Source organism: Sminthopsis crassicaudata, chromosome 4 (assembly GCF_048593235.1).
Source record: "Sminthopsis crassicaudata isolate SCR6 chromosome 4, ASM4859323v1, whole genome shotgun sequence".
NCBI classification, from domain to species: Eukaryota; Metazoa; Chordata; class Mammalia; order Dasyuromorphia; family Dasyuridae; genus Sminthopsis; species Sminthopsis crassicaudata.
In genome coordinates this window covers 408575631-408599140 of record NC_133620.1, presented here as the reverse complement: position 1 = coordinate 408599140, position 23510 = coordinate 408575631, and the positions used below count along the sequence as shown (strand labels likewise).

At 36.3% G+C, this 23510-nt stretch overlaps 1 protein-coding gene across 3 annotated transcripts in view; it reads left to right on the top strand.

The window, feature by feature from the left end:
• Nucleotides 1–23510, top strand: part of ABCA4 (ATP binding cassette subfamily A member 4) — a 357920-nt gene that overhangs the window by 182734 nt on the left and 151676 nt on the right. The window contains exon 1 of one of the 3 annotated variants that reach the window (XM_074262731.1): nucleotides 21128–21701. The exons of the other annotated variants lie outside the window; for them this stretch is intronic. The gene's annotated coding sequence lies outside the window, so the exon portion shown is untranslated. Of the gene's footprint in view, nucleotides 1–21127; nucleotides 21702–23510 lie in introns of those variants that run through there. 3 annotated transcript variants of the gene reach the window in all.

Genomic DNA, 23510 nt, shown 5'->3' with positions numbered 1-23510 from the left:
AGGTCACATCTTTGAGTAAGGGTTTATATTGTTGCTGCTGTTGAGTTGTTTCCATCACATCCAACTCTTCATTACACTATGTGGGCTTTTTATATTGGCAAAGATACTAGAGTGGTTTGCCATTTTCTTCTCCAGCTTATTTTACGGATGAGAAAACTGAGATAAATAAGAAGTGATTTGCTCAGGGTCATACAAGTAGTAAATATCTGAAAGCAGATTTGATTTTAGGTCTTCCTGATTCTAGGCATCTAGCCCAGAATTTTTAGCATGCCACTAATGTATGTTTTGCATCAAGTTTTGTATTGGAACAGAATGGTAGTGATAGAGCTTACAATTTTTTTTTCAAGAAAATGAAACTTTTGTAAAGTTCATTTTTACAGAAAAGATAAATTTTGTTTTATGTATCTTCTCTGTAGGGATAAGGTTTTAAGATCTTTGTGAATCTATTGTCTCTCTGTGAGCATAATTATGTGTCCCTGTAATTTATTATGTTCATATTTAGCATGTGTGGCAATTTAAAAGTAACATCCAATTATTACTTCTTTCAGAAAATGCTATGTCTTTGGTTTTTGATGATACTGAAACCTCTCCCTTCAAGAACAAAGATAAATTCAAAACTAATAGTCATTCAGATCTAAAATGTAATCAAATAACCTTGAGATCGCCAAGGATAAAGACATCGATTAGACCTGTGAGTCTGCCTGCAGATCGATTCCTTCCTCCAAACTTTTTAAATGAGAACGATTCCAAAAATATGGGAACTTCAAATTCAGACAAATTTGGCAGGAGTAGTTCTGCCATTGAAGAAACATCTGAAACAAAATCTTTTCCTAACTCATCCTCTAGACTTTATTATTATGATCCTAAAACTTGGAACAAACAATTTAGACAATATGACATAAGTACAAGAACTACAGCAATTTTACCCCATACACTTCAGGAAAACAGAGAGTCAGAGAGTGGTGCTACTTGTGTTTTATCTCTTATCTCTGATAACCCTCAATCTAGTACCATGCAGCTCAGCCAGCCAGACATGGTACCAGTTCCAGTACCTAGAATGATAACAGAAGGATGCTCTTCAGATTCTAATTCTCTTCCTGCTTTTAGACCACGAAGAACTTTGCAGCCCCCACCAGGGACATTTTATAAGCCTCCTCCAAATAATAAGGTAAAAGAAAATGGAGACAGTTTTACAGAAACATGTACAACAGCACCTGTTGGTGCCAATCAAGCAAACATTGTGGATTTTGTTGTGAACTCAGATTCACCTGGGCAGTGGATAAATCGGCCCCTTCCCAGCCCTGAGGAACTTCACTCATCTGATGTGAAACCAACATGCCAGAGACTAAGACCAAAACGGATTCAAGACTTAGAGCAAAGAGAAGCACAGTTTGTATAGAATTGCCGTATCTTGTGTTTAATATTGTTTGAGAGGAAGGGTACTAAAAATAGGTTGAATATCTTCATTGGGGCCAATTTTATGCTGTATTTGAAATATTTTTATAGATAATTATTTTATAAGTTGGGCTGGGAGAATACTATGAACTAAAATGAAGTTGAATTGTGTTTAATTTCAGCAAATTTGTGTTTTTCATATGAGTCTATTTAAATATATCTCCAATAAAATGCAGTTCTTGAGCTAATACATGCAGTCAGCAAGAGTTATAGCTTTGGTTTTTAAAATGGATATCTAAATGCTCATTTATAGGGAAATAATAATAGTTTATTAAGCACAATGTAAAGCTTTTTCCTGTAAAATATGTTATTTTAAAAACAATCTGACAGTTTAAACACACACTTTGTTGTATAAAAGCTTCAGTTTTACAATCTCTGCAATATCATGATTTTGCTTCTTAATAGATTATCTAATGGCCAAATTGGCTTATCATTGTATTATATGTATTTTTATGCTTATGTTTTCAGTTGTTGGCAGTTTTTAATGTGTTGTCATTTAAGTGTACTAAGGATATACTTACTATATTTTTTAAAAATCATACTTAAGATTTCCTAATGCCTAAAATGGCATATGATTTAGATTCTTATTATTTATCCATCAAGAAGAAAAGGCACAATGACATCATGAGCTAGAGTTAGTGTGCAGGGTGTCTTGGCAGTGGCTGAGCAGACCAGTATGAGCTTGAAAGGCTACCATGGATTAGGTAGAAATAGGCTGTCCATGTTTGTATTGAAGATTTTTCAAGTTAAAATAATTTACCCTCAGTTTGGTAGTTCACCTTAAGCCATTTTCTTGTTTGTTGAAAGACTCTGGAATGAAACTGATAAAAACATCAAGCCACATGAAAGCAAGCTAACAGCTGTCCTTCATTCTACCTGTGACAGGAAAAAGTGTGGGAGCATTGATTGTCCATTACTCAGGAAATATGCATACATACTGTCATGAAACTAGTGTAAAATATTAACTTCTCCAGGCAAGGATCCCAACTGACCAAACTGGGAGGGAGATATCCCTAAATTTTTGTGTCTCACGTTTCTTTTGAGCCATTACAATTCGGCTTTGCCCATAGAGCTTAGCACCTTCTTTGACACTGGCACATTGTGCTGAATGATCCTTTGCCAGTGTCTTGCATGTCTCACAGTTGACATCAGAGTTCTTCAGAGAAACCTTAAGAGTGTCCTTGCATTACTTCCGATTGCATGTAAGAACAAAATAACTTTCTAGGTAAACATGCATTTGGCATTAGAACAGTGTGGCTGGTCCTTTGGAGTTGTGCCCTCTGCAGTAGAGTTCAGTGCTTGGCAGTTTAGTTTGAAAAAGGAACTCTGTGTCTGCTATTTTATCCTATTTTATCAGACTCTTCCTAAGACAGCTGAAACAATTCAGTTTTCCTGATGGGGGCTGGCACTGTCCAGCTTGGGGGGGCCACACAGTGGCTCTGTGACCTTCAGTTGGCAGTCTAATACCTCTCCTCTCCCACACTTTCTTTGAGAGCCTTCTAAACACCAGGCTGGCTCTGGTTGTACATGTATCCGCCTCATCATCTCTGTGTACATCCCTGGAAGGTATACTGCTAAGGTGAGTGAACTTAGCTAGAGCATTCAGAACTTCTCCATTGCTGTCACAGGGTTTCACAGATGGATGGTGCGTAGTTGGTGCTGGTTGGTAGAGAACCTGTTTTCTTGGTGTTAATTGTTAGGCCAAAATTAGCACAAGCAGTGGAGAATTGGTTCATACTTCGTTGCATTTCAGTCTCGGAGCCTTCACGGAGTCTGCAGTCATCTATGAACAAAACATCATACGCTACCCATCACACCACTTCAATCCTGATTTGTATTGTAGCCTTTTCAAGTTAAAATAATGTATCCCCAATTTGGTAGTTGACCTTAATGCCATTTCTCCAAATTGAAGCAGGCTGACAAAATGGCTGAAAACATCATGCGAGATCACAGCCCTGCTTCACTCCATTAGTCACAAGGAACAGTATAAGAGCATTGTCTGTTACCCGGGAAATGTGCAAGCACGGTATCAGGAAACCAATGTACCATCCTGATGAACTTCTCTAGGCAGCCCCGTTTCACCTGGGGTTTGTGAGGTGTTTGGGGAGAGCCGACACCTCTGGCACGTGAGGGCTTGCTAATGCCCTTTTCAGGGCTGCTCGTCCTGCCAGCCGGCTCTCTCTTACCTTTGGCTGCAAGATAGCATGGACAGCAGGCGGGATAAATCAGGTTAGGGTCATTGAAGGGTTGCCTCCCTCAGCAAGGTGAGGACTTTTCTCAGCAGGCCATTAAGGCGCCAGAAGCGACAGCCATGGGGCACTTATGGTGTGATCAAGGGCCAGAGACACCGGGCCCTCGTCTCAACTTCAGTTTTGCCCAGGCCAAGATTACAGAGTCACTTGGGACAGACATGCTTCTGTTGCTGTGTGTGTGTGTATAAAAGACCACTTTTTTTTATTGTCAGTGACCTTGGAGTATGTACAACAGAGGATCGCTGGGTCAAAGAATCTAGAATGCTTTCCTTCCTCATCTCTTCCCTTGCTTCTTTCCAGTCCAACCAGGTTTTCCCAATCTCACATCATTTTAGTGCCTTCCCCAGGTGGAATAGTCCCAGTTTATCAAGTATACTTGTTTTGTGTAGTTGTTTACATGTTGTCTCCATTCTGTGATGAGCTCCTTTCTATGATCAGTGATCTTTGATGTCAACTATTGTAATTGTTTTGGGATATCATGAACTCCATCCATATAAGATAGGGAACGTAACTTATAGATGCAGTCTGCCTTCCCCCAACTCTCTCCCTCTCCTCCCTCCTCAGGCCTCCCTATTCCCTGAAATGTAACAATATTGAAATTAGGCCAATTTATAACCCTACAATGGTCTCTCTTAAGTTTTCAAGTAAAATGGAGTCAATTGCTGTAGCAAACTTCATCTTTTGTCTTATTTTAAGAAATTGCCATATCTAGCCCAATCTTCAGCAGCCACCATCATGATCAGTACCATCAACATCAAGGCAAGAGACTCCATCAGGAAAATAGTTAGAATTCACTGAAGACTCTCATATGATGGTTGGCATCTCTCAGCAATAAAGTATTTTTAAATTAAGGTATGTATATTTTTTAGACATAATACTACTGAACACTTAATAGACTACAGTATAGGAAGTATAAACATAACTTTAATATGCACTAGGAAGCTAAAAAAATTCACAGGATTTACTTTATTGTAGTAGTCTGGAATTAAGTCTGCAATATCTCCAAGGTATGTCTATAATTCAGAATTACTTTTCAAAATGGTTTTAACAATGCACAGCTTTGCCAACAATGCTTTGGTATACCTGTCTTTACCACAACCCCTGCAACAAAGACTGTCCCCTTCTTTTTTTATCTTTGCCAAGTTTGCTAGATAATAGTATTAAAATTGCTAAAAAAAAAAAAAAATAGCCAATTTTTTTTTTAGAGAAAGCTTCCTTCAATTGTGATGATTCAATTTTCTAAGAAACTATCTAGTCTTGCATCACTTTAATATTTTTAAGTCAATTTTAAATACTTAATTGTGTCATGTTGAAATCCTTGTTCAAAAGAAATGATTGCTTACTTTTTAAGTGGATTTTTGATAGCTATTTACCATTCAAATCCCATTTTAATTTTCTTTCCTTTTTATGACAATGAACTTGCCAAGCATATGCAAATTTGAAACTTTTCTCTGTGCAAAGAACAGAAAAAGAGGATTTCATATGTAACCATGGATCTTCACTTTGTAAAACTTGTTTTTTTTATTGAACCAAATACAAAATAAGAAAAAACAAGCTACAAAGACAGAAAAAGAAAAAAACAACAACAACAACAACATTGTCGTGCAAAGTAGAACATCAGAGAGGATTATATAACAAATTTTCATTTCAAGAAAGTATATATAAAAATGAAAGATACTGTATTCATGAGTGTCCATTCCTCCTTTGCTTCCTTGTATGTAATTCTTTTGTTCTTTGTTGTGCACTTTTTACTTTTCTTTTTTTCCCCTTTCATCTCCCCTCCTCCTCCAAGGAGGTTTAGATAGATACATACACATGGTCATACCCACTCATGTACCCACACATACATATATCTACATACACACATATTTGCACCTACATACATATATATACACATATCTATCTATCTATCTATCTATATATATGCATACATTTTACTCATGTATACATTCTTATGGCTGACATATGGGATTTCTCTTTGGATTAAATCTTCAGGTTTGATTTTGTCTAAGATCAATGATTATTAGCCCTAATTTTTTTTTCCTAATTCTACTTATGATCTTTGTTGTAGTGTTTATGCGTATTTCTTTATTTCCTATCTTTGCCAGCACTTTTACTTTAATTCTGCCTCTTAACTTGCCTTGCTATTCCTTAACCTCCCCCCACCCATGAACCCTTCCCTTATCTTTCCCCTCATCTTTTCCTCCCCTCTTCATCCCATTTCCATTAATCTACACAACTTATCCCACTACCATAACTACCACTTTGTCCTATTCTCTCCCATCTTATTTTTTATAGATTTTGGAGTGTGCTATATCTTTTATGGTAAATACATAGTATTGCCTATTTAACCCATTCCCAATGTGAATAGAGCCCCCTTCCCCCCTATAATGTCTCTGTGTGTATACTTACTCTGCTCCTCATTTATTCAACATAATTACTATTTTCACCTTTTCCTAGACAGTTTTGCTTTTTTATGAGTCAGATCATACTCAACTTTACCCCATTCTTTTTTTTTATCTACCCAATTACTGATGTCAGTCTTAAACATATAATATATATATATGTTCATGTAAAACACTAAATGATATGTCTATGTTAAGTTCCTTGAAATTAATCTTTTATATCAGCTCTTAATATGTTAAATTTTCTATTGTCTGTGTTTGGTTGAGAAAAATCCCTGAAAAATCTGCAAGTCCATTGAATATTCTTTTATTCCCATTCAGTATTATGATAATTTTATTCCCATTCAATATTATGGATAATTTTGCTAGAGGTGATATATTTGGCTGTAAGCCTAGTTCTTTTGATTGCCAGTATATATAATTTCAGGGCCTATGATCCTTTATTGTGATTACTGATAAAACCTGTACAATTCTAAACCCAACATATTTGAATGATTTTTTTCTTGTTTCTTGCAAAACTTTCTCTGAATTGGGAATTTCAAAACTTGTCAATAATATTCCTATGTGTTTTTTTACAATAACTCTCTTTAAGGTGGTAAACAATGAATTTTTTTTTCTACTTCTACTTTTTCCCTCATGTTCTATCACTCCAAGACAATTTTCTTGGATTATTTTTTACATTATTTTGTCAAGATTCTTTTTTTGGTCACAACTTTCAGGTAGTCCAATTATTCTTATATTTTCTCTTTTTGATCTGTTTTCTAAATCTTTTGTTTTTCTTACTAGATGTTTCACATTCTGTTCTATTTTTTTCATTCTTTATATTATTTCTCTTATAGCTTCACTCTTATAGCTTAACCAATTCTAATTTTCAAAGAATTACTTTTCTTTTAAGACTCTATATAATCTAAGAAGATTATAAAAAAAAAAAGTTAACCAATTAGAATTATGGTTAACTTTATATATATATATAAAATCTTCTTGTTTTTCTTGGATGGTTCTTTTTAGTTTTTCCCTCAGTCACTCTCTCCCTTGATATTAAAAGTCTTTTTTTAGTTCTTAAACAAATTCTTTCTTTAATGATTGTTAACAACTTGAAACAACTTGATATTCTAGACTGAATATCATGCATAATTACTTCATTTCACTGTTTTGACAAGAAAGATAGGTGTTTGCTATTGGAGATGAACCCTAGGTTCTTTTTGCCTTCTCCTTGGTTGCCCTTAATTTCTACTAATTAACATTTCTCAGGAAATGGTGATAATTTTTTCTTTGATCAATTTCCTTTTTTAAAAATAGGTCAGGTAAATATTAGGCCTCAAACAAATGTCATACTTCTTCACTTTAATTTTTATTTAGTATGATTTTGACTTTGTGTGGACAGTTATTGCCTACCAAAATAAAGGACTAGCATCCAGTTGTCATTCTGTAGTCTAGTTTGGCCCACAGTTTTCTCCCTTTTGAGAAATAAGATTAACAAATATTAATAAATTTTTAAAAATTAACAATTTTACTAGAAAATTTAATGTAGATTCCTTGCTCCTTCTCCATACTGTGTAAGACCATATTTTCCTTGCTTTACCTAGAAGTATCCATTTTTAAAGTGTTAATACAGAGACCAGCAAATAGAAGGCAATTGTGATTCTCCATTGCATCCTGCTTGTTCTTGCCAAAAAACAACAATAATTAAGTGCTGTTACCAGGGATCCTATAACTCAAGGCCAAAGAACTTCTTTTGATATTATATGAGAATTACTGTCAGTTGTACTGACATTTTGCTTAGATAAACTTGACTCAAGATTCTTAATTGGAGATGATCTGATATACTTTCTAATTTTATAGTCTTAAAAGACTTTAGAAACAATTGAAAGAAAAGGCAGTGTCTACATTATCTCTGTTAGAATGTGTCTATCACATACTTACGTAGCACTGCTTAATCCGAGAGCTGACACAGTAAAAGCTTAGTGATTAAAGAAATCTACTTAGAATTGAGCTGGATACTTTAGCTGCCCTGGAGAAACTTTTCTCAGAGCTCTTCAGAAACCTCATTAGTCAAAAAGGCTGTAGGATTTGAATTTACATGAGGTAAGATTGAAGTTTACTTTTACATGTATATAGATATGACTAGTATGTGTTTAAATGTATATACATATATTATCTATGTGCATTACGGGCGGTAGTCTCACTTTTACTGATTTATATTATTGCCCTTTGTCAGGATCGGTTGTTTGTACTTCTATTATATAATCAAGATCTAGTTGTCATTAACCCTAAAGCCTCCCTAAATCAATGTTCTCCATGGCATGCCTGGAAAGAAAACAAATTTCGGCTACAAAGATTATGCCAGAATCCTCTTAACTTTACTGTCTTGAGTTTGAGAGAGGCATGGGGTCTTTAATGATAAGTTAAATATTAAAAATGGAAACAGCTAAGATATTCATGTATCCTTTGTGAAATATCCTTGAGACAAAGTTCTCAAGGAAAAGTTAAGTTCCAAGGAAATTGCATTTTATATAATTTTCTTTTTATATATTTGATATAATAGTAATTATCAAAACCAGGTGGAATCGGATATTTTTTTAAAAACCAATACCCATTCTTGCATATAAACATTTTTTACAGACTAATCTTTAATTTGGAAATTTGAAGGAATCCTAGCTGATGGAATATTACTACCAGCAGTATGTAGAACATCCACAACAATTTTTCTTGATTCAGACTCCAGTTAAAATTATCCTTGTGCTGCTCTTTCTGTACCTTAAATGGTATCTATCTTTGTCTCTTAATTGGTCTTATATATTTATGTCTTGTATTATGGTTTTTATTCTGAATTACATCTATTCCACTATCGTCTGTACTACTATGTTTATATAATTTTCTAAATGCCACCTAACATACCCACACACTAAATGTGGAATATCTTATTTGAAAATATGAGAAAATTTAAGTGTTTTGCAAAAAAAGCAATTTGAAAATAGGCTGCATAAATTTAAAGGGAGAAACCATGGCCAAATGAAGGGGGTTTGGGGGAGATATATTTTGCATATTTGATGCTCCGATGATTTTTATGAAATTCCAGTAGCCAACTTTGTAACCATGATAATTCACTGCTGGGAAAACATTAGAAATCTTAGTGGCTAAATTAAAAAAAAAAAAGGGAAAATATTTATTTGGTATTGCATTGCTTATTATTTGGAAACAGATAAAAGATTGTGCCCAAGTACAATTAATTGCTAAACTTGGGGGAAAAAATTGTGGGTCCCTGTTTTAAAACAGCACTCAAAAGATAACAGTGCAATTCATAGATTTGAATTGTATATTAGTCTTATAAAGACCAGCAACTCATAGGCTAAGACATTTTAAAACTAAAATTAAAGGACATGCCATGCTGACGTAGGTAAACAGCTATTTGTGATTGTTATTGAGTCTTTTCCTAAACATGTTTTATCTTAGGAAGAATGGTAAAACTTGACCTTCTCTAGAAGGATCCCAGAAAAATTGTATGCTTTTTTTTATCTCTTGATGTTTATATAACTTTTTGTAAGAAACTGATGGTTGAAATAGATAACTCATTGATGTTTGCACTAGGGAAAGGTAAAGAATTTCTGGATCATAGGCTCATGGATCTTGATATAGAAGGGAAAACAGAGACCTTGCGGTCTCATTTCATAGATGAGGAAATTGTACCATACAAAAACCAAGTGACTTGTCCAGAGCTGGCAGGAGTCTGAGAAGCCACTTAATCCAACCCTTTCATTTTACAGTTGAGGAAACTTAAGGATAAAAAGAAAGTATAAATGATTTGCCACCATCACAAATCTAGTTAGTATCTGAGGCCTTTCTGACTCCAAGTTTTTTCTTTAAAAGCAGCAATATTGGTAAACTTGCTGAACACCTTACACATTGTCTCAGGATCCCATTAGTGATTTGTTTAATTTTTTCCTAAAGAACCTTTTTTTTTTTTTTTTTTTGAGAGGGGCACCAAGTCAAGGGCATACATGAGAATTCTAGTCAAGCTCCCAATCTAACAATGGGAGAAGACAATGAATAAAAAAGGAGTTAATGGAGAGGGGGAAGGAAAGGAGTACCCAGCAAAGTGCCAAGATGAGGTAGGGGGTGAGGAATGATGAGATATTCCCCGGGGCATCTTCTAAAGATCTGGCTCACTCTCCTCTGTGTGTGCTTCCATTCTCTTCAGTCTGAGGGAGGGAGGAATCCCTCGGGCAGAAATTATTGAGGAAGAGTTTCTGGATTGATGTGATCTTGCCAGAAGATGAGTTTCTGGACAGGGAGATGAAGGCCAGGAGAGCCCTCGGAGGCAGTAAATGGTAAGCACCCCCTTAAAGGGAGGATCTGAAAAGAGATCTCAGCTATTTAACTTCCAACTTCTCTAGTCACAGCCCTTGGTTTAACAGTCTAGCCATAGCCAGATACTTCATTAAAGTCCTGGGTTCTTTAGGTCAGGAGTAGTGACCCATCTAACCTCTGATCCTCCTGACTGTTTTTGCTTTGGCTTCCTGAAAATGAAGAAGAAAATGACTGCTAAAGGCATACTGACTTTCATCATCTGGAAGTTTCCTCTAAGTTTAGGATGTGTTTAGAATGGGGGAAAAATTGTTCATAATCTTTTAACTAAGTGAGTTGTGGTTATTAGAAATAGGCATTCCTCATTTTAAAACCAGTTATCCTGCCAATCCCCAAATGAATTAAAAAGCCTTATCAAAGCTCTTTGGGAATGTTTTCTCAAATCCCGTCCTCTAATCTGAATGAAAGTAGGTCAGACTCAGCTAAAAAGAGGTGCTTGAGCAAAACATTCCCTTGACTTCAAATATAATTCATAATCTAATCAAGGAAGATTACTGCTGTGCAATCTGGCCCCATCCAGCATGGTTTAAGTTTACAGGAAGTACTCAAAAAGATCTTTCAAAAAGATCTGTGAAATTGTGTACCCGGGAGGGCAGCAAAAGCAAAACATTCTGGTGGTAAAGTTATCAGTGTGTTCAAATCAGGTGTTTGGTAGTGTAGACTCTCACACCTCCAACAGTACTCCAACTATACTGCCTGAGCCATGGGTGGTCTTACAACCATGTGCCTCTTCCTGTTCTTCCATGGTCTTTCCATTTCCCTTCATCTTTCCTTTGTTCAATTTTAGTACTTGTTATGGTACACGGTAAAGACGGAGAGAGAGGAAAGTGAAAGATGTCTAAGGCATGGACTCTGCGCCCAGAGGAACTTAATTTACATTGGGGGGAAAGGTAGAGAGAAGGGAGGGCTTCAAAATTCATTCAACAAATCAACAAGCAAGGATTAAGTTGTTACTATGTATCTGACTCTTTGCTGGGGAAGGGTATGGGAGAAGGGAGAAATAAAGGGGTGAAAAGGTACAAAGAAACAGCAAAAAAAAAGTCTCTACTCTAATGGGGAGACAACATATGTGTATGTGTATGTATGTGTGTGTGTATGTGTGTGTGTGTATTAATACACACAAACATGGAACAGACTGACTACTTGCTAGGCACTGCATTAGGAGCTAGGAATACCCACAGAATTAAGCAATCTTTTAGGGAGGAATTCCATGAAGGGATTCAACAGATTGATAAAAATAATATAAAGTGGAAATTTTCCTCTGCATTGGAAAGACATAAAGAGAGAGGTTATTTATAACTGAGATCAAGGAGAGCTTCATAGAGGAGGCAGCAATAAGTCTGATTCAATTGGTAAAGATAATCCAGGAATAGGAAATAATAGAAATAATGGCACATGTGGGAAACTACAGGGTGTGTTCTGGGGAAAAAAAAATAATTTGGCTGTAGCAACCAAGTGCATACTATGTGTCAGGTACTTTACTAGGTGCTGAGAATCCAAATGCAAATGAAAAGATTCTCCTCCCAAAGAGTCCTCATGAGTACAAATGGATTTAAAATCAGGCATGAAAAGATAGGTCAGAATTAGTTTGGGGAGCATCTTAAGTGGAAGAGGCTGTTCAGTTGTTCCCAGTAATTCCTAAAGACAGCCTAGTCCAAGGCCTTATTAGGAGCAGTTGCTGAACACCCAGGGCTGGAAAGAAGTCTCATCTTTGAGAAAGGGCATAATTCATTTTTTGAATCCTATTTCATTCTTCATCTACTGCTGTGATCAGAATCTTGAGGTAGTTGTCAAGATAAAGCTTTGGAGTAGCAAAAATATTTTTATCAATCCAAATGAACTAGGGATATATCCTCTAAGATGTTTCCCATCCATGAACTGATAACTAGGTGATCTGATAGCAGCAGCTTGCCTCTTGTATCTCCTGAGTGTAATCAATCTCCATTTCATTGCTTAGACTATTCTTAACTGTCTAGAGTCATCCTCAGATTTCACTTTTAATAAAAATAAGTGGTAGAGAAAAGGGTCATTGTCTTTTTAGGATGCCCTCTAGGAACAGCCTAGGTGATCGATCATATTCTTGGAAAGGATGGAGACATAAGAGAAAGACCTATTTAGGAACAACCTTGAAGCTGTTCCTTGCTTTGTTATTGAAACTTATTGTCCTTTTTTTCATATCAGTGTCCCAAATACTTTGTCACTAGTGACTACTGAGTCAGGGACTAATTCACAGAGAATTCCATGATAGATACTGATCAATGTGTGCTGAACTTGGAGAATCTGAGTTAAAATCCTAACCCTCAGAAGCTTTGTAACCCTAGCAAATCATGCAAATCACAGTGCATTTCAAATTTCCTTATGTGTGAAATAGGAGCTATAATAGCACAAGGTTGCAAGGACCAAATGAGATATAGTATATAGTTAGGATATGTTAGTAGAGGGTTTTCTACTCTAAAATTCCAGGATATGACAGTGACTTTTACATCTCTGGGAGATAAACCTAGGGTCACAAAGCTACCCATTGATGTCTTTTTTTTTCAAGACATAAAAGTTAGCAAGTATATTAAAAATGAAACTCTTTGGAATGGATTTTAATGAAAATATTGAGTTCCAATTTGAAATGCAGCCAGTGTCTGTTTTTTCCCAATCTATTTGGTCAGGGAAAATAAATCTTGTCACAGTCCCTTAGTGTTCTAAATCTGAAAATTTTGTATTTAGGGAAAATGGAATTCTTTTGAAGTTCTGATTTTTTTTCCCTTTTTGCTTCAATTAATCCTTAAATTCTACAGTTGTTGGGCACACCACAAATCCACTCCTCTAGAGACCTGGTACTGAGACCTGCCAAAATGCATTAATCTTCACCCTGTGGTATTCAGGAATGTCTGAGAAATTATAGAATTAAATAAGCTGTTCCTTCTCCTCTCTCTGCAGCTAACATTCTTTTTGAAAAATAGATAAGGCCAAAGATATGGTTGGAGGAAGGCGCTCATATTCATATAGTACTTCAAGAGTTACAAAGTTCTTTCCTCATAATGACCCTGTGAAAGAGACAAAACAAGAAGCACTTCTATTTTATAGATTGAGAAACTGAGTCTCAAGAAGGCTTAACTTCCCTACACTGACCCAGCTATAGAATTTAAACTCTTCCTGACTCCAAATTCAGTAAACTTTGGATAAACCATGCAGCAGGGCCATGAAAGAAAGAGGGAGGTAGATTTAAGATGACAGAGTAAAAATAGGCACTTGCCCAACCTTTCCCAAATTTAGCCCCAAACAACTTTAAAATAATTCTTCAAAACTAAAATGGCATAAAGAAGAAAAGGATGCAGGGAAAAAGATATTCCAGCACTAGATGAATAGAAGGTGGGTAGAAAAGCTCTGTCTCACTGGAGTATGAGGGGAGCAGAAGTCCAACTCATTGCCATAGTAAGCCAGCATTACTGCTTCAGCCCCTGCTCAAGGGAGCCAGGAGCAGACCTTGGTCCCATCCTTAAAAATTAGAATTGGACAAGTAGAAGTTATTGACCCCCAAGAATCAAACAAAGTCAAGAGAATTTTTTAAAAAGTGAAATCGCATCAGAGAAACAACTGGAAAATAGATTGAGAAGAGATAAGAATGACTGGACAACCTGAAAGCCATGATCAAAAAAAGAGTTTATAGACATCAGATGATAAGAAATTCTTTGATATTTTAGAATCAAAAGGAAATTAGAAATTTCCCCAGGAGTATTGTAGCCCAATTCTAGAGCTTCCAGGTCAAGGTGAAAAGACTGTTAAGTGACCAAAAAGAAACCATTTATCATGGAACCACAGTCAGGGCAACACAAGACTTTAGCAGCTTCTACATTAAGGGATTGGAAGACTTGGAATATTCTATTCCCAACGGCAAAGGTAGGATTACAACCAAGAATCACCTACCCAATAACACATAATGAAATAGAAGACTTTCAAATATTCCTTATGAAAAGATTAGAGCTGAATAGGAAATTTGATTTTAAAATACAAGACTCAAGAAAAGGATAAAAAGATAAACATGAGTTGTCATAAGGGACTTGATAAGAGTAAAATTTTTTATATTCCAATATGAGAAGATAATTTCTAAGAACTTTATCATTATTAGGGCAGTTAGAAGGAGTATATGTAGAGCACTTGACTATGATGGGATGCTATCCAAAAAAAAATTAAAAAAGGAAAGGTATACACTGGAAAAAAGGAAAGAAAAATTAGAATGACATAAATTATCTGACATAAAAGGTGCAAATGATTTTTTTAAATGGATGACAAGTTTGGGGTGGGGGGAGGCAGACGATCTTTAAACATTAATTCTCATTTAAGTTGGTTGAAAGGGGGAATAACATTCACATTCAGCTGGTATAGAAATTTATCTTGCTATTTAGGGAAGTAGAATAAGAGGGGAATAAAAAAAAAGGGAGGGCTCGTAGAAGAGAGGTGGTTTGAGAGAGGTGGTAGTCAAAAGCAAAACAGTTGAAAGACAGGGTGAAAGAAGAGAGACAGATAGGAAAAATAGGATGGAGGGAAAGAGATAGTAATCATAATTGTAAATTGGATGAACTTGCCCATAAAATGGAAGCAGAAAGCAGTATTGTACAGTGATTAATTGTGAATGACTCCTGTTCTCATTAATTTAAAAATCAAAGTTAATTCTTAAGGCCCTATGATGACAAATGTTATCCATCTCTAGAAAAAGAACTGGCAAAATTCTTAAAATTGATCGAACTATACTGGCTGTTTTTTTTCTTTTACGAAGTGTGTGCTATATATTTTCTCACAACATGACCAGTATAGAAATATGTTTTGCAGGGCTTCACATGATATATAACCTTTATCAAATAGTCTGCCTTCTCAACAAAAATGGATTGGAGGGTGAGAAGAAGGGAAACTTTGGAACTCGAAATTATAAAAAAGATCAAAAATAGTTCTTAAGTGTAATTGAAAAAGTAAATGAAAAATTTTTAAAAATAAAGAATCTGAAAAGAAACTAGAATCACCATGTCCAGAAACTCATCATCTAGCAAGATCACATCAACCAGAAACTCATTTCTCCTCAGTCCTCTCTGCCCCACAGATTTCTCTCTCAAATTGAAGAGGATGAAAGGGTAACCCATTGAAGAGTGCCAGAACTTCCATTTAGGGAGGGTGACCAGGGCAAGGGCAATAAGTCAGCACTCTTCCAAACTATTGGCCCTCATCTTGGCACTTTGCTGAGTATCCCTTTCCTCCCTCCCCCTTGTCTTTTCTTTTGTATTGTGTTAGTTCTTTGAGGGCTTTTCTGTTCAGTCATTTCAGTTATATTCAATACTTAGTAGCCACATTTGGGGTTTTCTTCACAGAGATCCAGCTCATTTTTCAGTTGAAATTGGAGCATACAGGCTTAAGTGACTTACTCAAGGTAACACAGCTAGGAAGTGTCTGAGGTCAGATTTGTCCAGATTTTAGTTCAGGAAAATGAGTCTTCCTGACTCCAGGCCCTGCATTCTATTCAGTTTCCCTTCAGTTGATATTAGGCAATAAATTTGTAATGATTGTTTGGCCTCTTCCAGTTCTATTCAGCAACAGATGAGTCAGAGCAAAGAAAAGTTGCAGCTCAATCCCTTTTTAACTAAAAAGAATAGATATGATCACAAAAGATAAAATAGATAATTTTAAATGGAATAAATATGAGAAGGGAAGCTCCCAAATGTAAAAAAAATGCTGATTTCAAATATTTCTGGTATCTGAAAAAGATGGGCAATTCCCCATTAGATAAATAATAAAAAATTACAAGCATACAGTTCTCAAAAGAATTGCATACTTTTATCCATATATACAGATCAGTCCACATCATGAATAATACACTATAAGATAAATACAAATCAGAACTCAGGTTTTACCCAACATCCAGAAAATTTGCAAAGATGATTTAAAAAGGACTTTAAAAAGACAGAAACCTTAATACACAGAAGGCAAAGCTATGAATTGGCAAAGCATTCTGGAAGGAAATATTTGAATTTACCAAAATAAAATATATATATATACATCCTTTGACCTCAATATTAGGCCGAAGAAGTAAAAAACATTGAATTTTTGGATTATTTTTGAATTATCTTGGAACATATCCATAGTAGTATTTTCTGTTGTAAAGAAGTGAAAACAAAGTAAATGTCCATTGACTGGGAAATGTCTATACATGAATAGAAGGTAATATGTACTATAAGCAACAACGAATATGAAGAATTTTTAAAAGCATAGGAAGATGTGAACTGATGCAAAGGAAAATAAGCAGAATTGGGAAATTATTGTACATCTTTACAACAATGTAAATGGAAGGTACAAAAAAAGAAAATGAAAATGATTACCATGTGATTATGATGGGCTTATTCCCAAAAAAGAGATGAAAAATTACACCTAGAATAGTTGATCTAGAGGTAGAAGGGATCATAAAATCCAATTTCTTCATTTTACAGATGTGAAAACAAAAGGGTCACAAAAAAGTATATGGGGCAACATGCAAACTCAGGTCTGTTAGCAGAGGTGAGAAATAGTAAGCATGATATGTCACAAAATACTGTTATATCTGATTGACACATTGGTTAATTTTGCTGAACTGTATTTCCCTCTTCTCCCTGGTGGACTAATGTTGGCTTAACATATGCCTTTGCATGTGTGATGTGACAACTCCCCCAATGTGATTCTTCCCCCAATTCAGGAGGCCTTTGTGTGTCTATATGGATGTGTATAAGGACCTTCTGACCAAAGAATATATCTGGGCCCCAGGGCCAGGCCTGTCCCTATCTTTAGTAAGTTGCTCCAAACTGACCTCACATTAAAATCAGCTTTTATACCTTATGGTTTGAGGGAAGAAGCAGGATTTTTATAGGACTGTACTGAGCAGACATCTTACAGACCTGTCAGGATTGGCTCAGTGGATAGAGCATCAGCCCTGAAGTCAGGAGGACCTGAGCTCAATTGTGATCTTAAAACACTTAGCACTTCCTGGCTGTGTGATCCTGGGCAAGTTAACCCCAATTGCCTCAAGGTGGGGAAAAAAAAGTGTCTCCTCCATCCCTTGTCTGAAAGCAATCTCCTAATGCATAGGACTGCCCTGACTTCCTTCAAGACTTGGCTCAAATATGGTCCTCCCAGATCCTACACCATCCCTTCCAAGGCCACCTTACATTCTTCTGAATCCCTTTTCTAAATTCCATTCTATGTTTTCTCTCTAGATTATAACTTTTTGAGGGCAGGTGCTGCTTTTTCACTAATTCCTTCTAGAGTTTCACACAGGATCTGGGACTCAGTAAGGGCTGAATTTACTTGAATGATTAAATTCTCAATCAAGTTGATTAAATTTTCCCAAATACTTATTTTTGTAGTACTTGACATTAAAAAGGACCTTCACAAAGGATTTGTGAAGTTGATTTTTTTTTGAGATGCCGGTTGAGCAGAGAAGGTTCTGATGGGGCATGTCACCAACGTTCAGGGCAGTCACCGTCAAACCCCTTACTGAGGTAAGACTACTCCCTTCCATGATGTGCAGAACTGGAGGAGCTACATCAAGCAGCTGACATGGCCCCAATCCCAGGGCATCCTGCAACGACTGTGAGAGGAGCCAGGAGTCTCTCCTAGAGTTGCAGGAGCTAGACAGTTCCCAACTACAGACTGCACCATCTCAGGCCCAGCTGGCCCCCTGGGAAGTGTTAAAGGGCCAGAAAGGTCAAACGGTCATACAGAGAAGGCCTGTCACAGCTGAACCTGAAGCAGATCCACAAGTCATCGGGATCTTCTTTTTGTCATCTTCAAGCCCCATGTTTTCAAAGTCCACCTCAGACATCTACGTAGTCTTGTGGAGGCTAAGGTTGAATCACCCAAATCTGAACCTGTCTTTTCAGAGATGGCCGCAGGACTCGTGGTTGAGGAGATTTAAGAGGAGGAGCTGGATGGGACTGGAGGAGTGGGCCATTGAGCCCTGGATGGCTTAGGCCAATGTGTCTCCAGTGAAGGCTCTCTGCTTTCTGAGGTACAAAAATATCAACACCATTATGGAGCTGATGGGCCACTGCTCTACCCAGCCAGCTCTCCCCCACTACCTTTTGCTTATCCCTTAACTTAAGGCTGCTCAATAAAATTCTATTAACTCCCTTTCCCACCCCAAAGAGTAGTTAGGTTAGGGAGAGAATTTTTTTTTTTAATTTTTTTAATTTTTTTTATTTTTTATTTTTGTATTCATTTTTCCAAATTACCCCCCCTCCCTCTATTCCCTCCCCCCGACGACAGGCAATCCCATACATTTTACATGTGTTACAATATAGTCTAAGTACAATACATGTGTGTGAATATCATTTTCTTGTTGCACAATAAACATTAGATTCCGAAGGTACATGCAACCTGGGCAGACAGATATTAGTGCTAACAATTTACATTCACTTCCCAGTGTTTCTTCTCTGGGTGTAGCTACCTCTGTCCATCATTGATCAACTGGAAGTGAGTTGGATCTTCTTTATGTTGAAGATTTCCACTTCCATCAGAATACATCCTCATACAGTATTGTTGTTGAAGTGTACAGTGATCTTCTGGTTCTGCTCATTTCACTCAGCATCAGTTGATTTAAGTCTCTCCAGGCCTCTCTGTATTCCTCCTGCTGGTCATTTCTTACAGAACAATAATATTCCATAACCTTCATATACCACAATTTACCCAACCATTCTCCAACTGATGGACATCCATTCATCTTCCAGTTTCTAGCCACTACAAAAAGAGCTGCCACAAACATTTTGGCACATATATGTCTTTTTCCGCTCTTTAGTATTTCCCTGGGATATAAGCCCAATAGTAGCGCTGCTGGGTCAAAGGGTATGCACAGTTTGATAGCTTTTTGGGCATAATTCCAGATTGCTCTCCAGAATGGCTGGATTCTTTTACAACTCCACCAACAATGTATTAGTGTCCCAATTTCCCCACATCCCCTCCAACATTTGTCATTATTTGTTCCTGTCATCTTAGCCAATCTGACAGGTGTGTAGTGGTATCTCAGAGTGGTCTTAATTTGCATTTCTCTGATCAGTAGTGATTTGGAACACTTTCATATGAGTGGATATAGTTTCAATTTCTTCCTCTGAGAATTGTCTGTTCATATCCTTTGACCATTTATCAATTGGAGAATGGTTCGGTTTCTTATAAATTAGGGTCAGTTCTCTATATATTTTGGAAATGAGACCTTTGTCAGAACCTTTGTTTTTAAAAATATTTTCCCAATTTGTTACTTCCCTTCTAATCTTGTCTGCATTAGTATTATTTGTACAGAAACTTTTTAGTTTGATGTAATCAAAATCTTCTATTTTGTGATCGATAATGATCTCTAGTTCTCCTCTGGTCATAAATTCCTTCCTCCTCCACCGGTCTGAGAGGTAGATTATCCTCTGTTCCTCTAATCTATTTATTATCTCCCTCTTTATGCCTAAATCATGGACCCATTTTGATCTTATCTTGGTATATGGTGTTAAGTGTGGATCCATATCTAATTTCTGCCATACTAATTTCCAGTTTTCCCAACAGTTTTTTCCGAATAATGAATTTTTATCCCTAATGTTGGTATCTTTGGGTTTGTCAAAGATTAGATTGCTATAGATGTACCCTTTTTTGTCCTTTGTATCTAATCTGTTCCACTGATCTACCGGTCTATTTCGTAGCCAATACCAAATGGTTTTGGTGACTGCTGCTATATAATATAGCTTTAGATCAGGTACACTTAGACCACCTTCCTCTGAGTTTTTTTTCATTAGTTCCCTTGCAATTCTCGACCTTTTATTCTTCCATATGAATTTTGTTGTTATTTTTTCTAGGTCATTAAAATAGTTTCTTGGGAGTCTGATTGGTATAGCACTAAATAAATAGATTAGTTTGGGGAGTATTGTCATCTTTATTATATTCGCTCGGCCTATCCAAGAGCACTGAATGTCTTTCCAATTATTTAAATCTGATTTTATTTTTGTGGCAAGTGTTTTGTAATTTTTCTCATATAATTCCTGACTTTTCTTTGGTAGATGGATTCCCAAATATTTTATACTCTCAACATTTGTTTGGAATGAGGGAGAGAATTTTTTATGAAAAAGAAATTTTATCTACCTATGCCATTGTTATTGTTCAGTTGTGAGCTACTCTGTGAATCCATTTTGGGGTTTTCTTGGCAGAGATACTAGAGTAGCCTGACATTTCTTCTCCAGTTAATTTTACAGATGGGAAAACTGAGGCAAATAAGGTTAAATAACTTGCCAAGGATCATATAACTAGTAAGTGAGGCTACACTTGAACTCAGGAAGATAATCTTCTTGACTTCAAGCCAGCGCTCTATCCACTGAGCCATCTTTCTGCCCTATTTATTCCTTTATTTTACTTACTATATTCTTGGTCTTGTGCTACATCCTGAGAATAGAGAGCCAAAACTAAACCATCGCTGCCCCAAGGAGCTTACATTCCACTAGAGGAAACACCTTATACACAAAAGAAAATAGAAAATAGATTCAAAAATCATTTGGGAAAATGCCAACAATTGGGGGTTGAATTGAAGTAGAGAAGGAAAGACCTTGTATGAAAGTGAAGGGGTAGACTAGAGCCAACTCAAATAAATTTGGGGGAGTTGATAAATCAATACCCTGGATATCCTTAAGGACTACAAGTCATGGCTTGGTTTCTTGTTTTGTTATTTGACTGGAAAGTGTTAATACCACTTAAACTTTAAAAATGTATACTTTATATTATAATTTCCCCCTTGAAGACAGTTGTTAAACTTTTACCAACACACTTCTGGAGAAGTGGTACCTGTGTTGGGCTCAACTTTGAGAGAATCCAAATAGTGTATCATGTGATAAAGAGGGAGTGAATCCCAAGAGCCTAGGGAAAGCCCTGGAGGCGAGAAACTGAATGTTGTGCCCAAATAATAAATCAGCCAGTTGGGTCGAAAGGTAGATTAAGACAAAGAGTAAGCATGTGGAGTAAGCATGTAAAAGGTTGACTGAAATCATGAAGAATTCTCCCTCTGCCAAAGAGAGAGGAAAGTTGTGGAATCCATTGGGCCTCCTTTAGTAGGTGATGTGGTCCAGCCTGTAGATGAACACTTATCTTTGTCTTACAGCTGATAGAACAGAGGCACAGAGGTGATTTATTTTTCCAGAGTGACACAGTATTGGGTCATCAACAACAGTGATTTGGAGCCAATTGAAACCAGCCTGTAAGTGCCAGTTGTTACATTTACAATGTGAGTTAGGAAATTGATAAAAAAAAAAAAAAAAAAAATCAACTACAAATGAAAAAACCCTGAAACACAGCTGTGGAAATTCTAGCAGCACACGGACTTTTTTGAATCCATGTCTTCTGATTCTCAAATTCCATTCATAGAGTTGAAATGAGTGTCAGAGGCTCACTAGTCCAACCTATGATTGAGCAAAATTCTCTTCAACAACAAAAGATCCTAAATATACAACTAGAAGATTAAATTCCACCTAGTTTACATCTCTCCTCCACTCCCATTTATAGAAAAAAGAAACCTACCACTAAAGAATCATTCAGCTTTTGCTTGAAGCCCTCCAAAGAGCTGTCTAACCCACCCACAGCTTCCAGAAATAGCCCATTCCGCTTCTGAATTGTTCTAAGAGTTAGAAAGGTTTTCTTTACAAATTTGTCTCAACTTCTATTTGATTCCTACCTTGTTCTGTATGGAACCAAAAGCTCATTTTAAGTAGAAATTGTTTCTTTGAACTAATATCCATCAGGACTAAGATAGGGTTTGGTACATAGGAGGCACTTAATACTTATTGACTGATTGAAGTAAGGGTTTATTGAAGACAACTACCAACTTTCTGAAAGCCCATTGTCAAATTTTCATTAAGAAGCATTCACAAATCTATAAAGGCTACTTAATCGGGCTTTATTTTTTATGTTGTCAATTGTCCAGACTTAAGAGAGTAATGAAAATGTTAATAATGCAGATTAAACTTTAAAATGTATCATGTGCATACCATCTATTTCCCTTTGGAGAACTGGTTGTTAAATATTCACTAGCATCCTCTCAGGTGAAGTCTTAATTCTTCTTCACATATGATAGTCTTTAAAGTACTTGAAGATAGCTATCACACCCCTCCTTCTTGAAACTAAGCATACCCATTTCCTTCTATAGAACTCATCAAAATAATGATGATAACTAATATATATATAGCACCTAATATATGCCAAGAGCTGTGCTAAGTGCTTTATCTCATTTGGTCCTTATAACCACCCTGAAAGATAAGAGTACTATTCTTCCTATTTTGTATTTGAGAAAGCTGAGATAAACAAAGATTGTAACCCTGCCTAGGGTAACCCAGGAAATAAGTATTGGAGACTGGCTTTTATCTTGGATCTTTATCACTCTTATTTATTGCACCATCACAGGATCTCAAAACCCTTCAGCAAAGGTTTGGTTGGTAACCAAAGACTATCCAGAGGAAGTGGATGTGCTTCCTGAAGATTGCTGGGAAAAATGAACTAGATGCCCTTTTTCTCATGTGATCTGACCATGGTAGAATACAATAAGATCAGGGTAGCCTCCAGGAAGAGACAATGGGCTGTGCTACTCAAGGTTGGAAGCAACAAAAAATATCTCAAATAGAAACATGTAGCCTGTCTTGGTCCCCCAGGATTTCTAGAGAAGGGATTTTCCTTTGTTTTAATTTTTGTATGTATAGCTAGGACCCAATTAGTACAAATAACAAATTCTCCCCCCCCCCCCCCACTTAAGTAGTCACATTATTTTAGTCTGGCCTCCATATTTCTATGGTCTGGAATCTTTATAATTTCAAATAATGAGAATTTTAACATAAGTGATTATTTTAGGACAGGGGAATTATTTCTACTAATTGAGGCTTAACTGTACTTACACAAATCATGCACACACACAATTACAGGTCCTCTAATATAAATATATGATTTAGAATATAAAATATGTGTAATACATGACAGACACACAGACACATACATATTTAGTGGAAAAAATCTAAATACA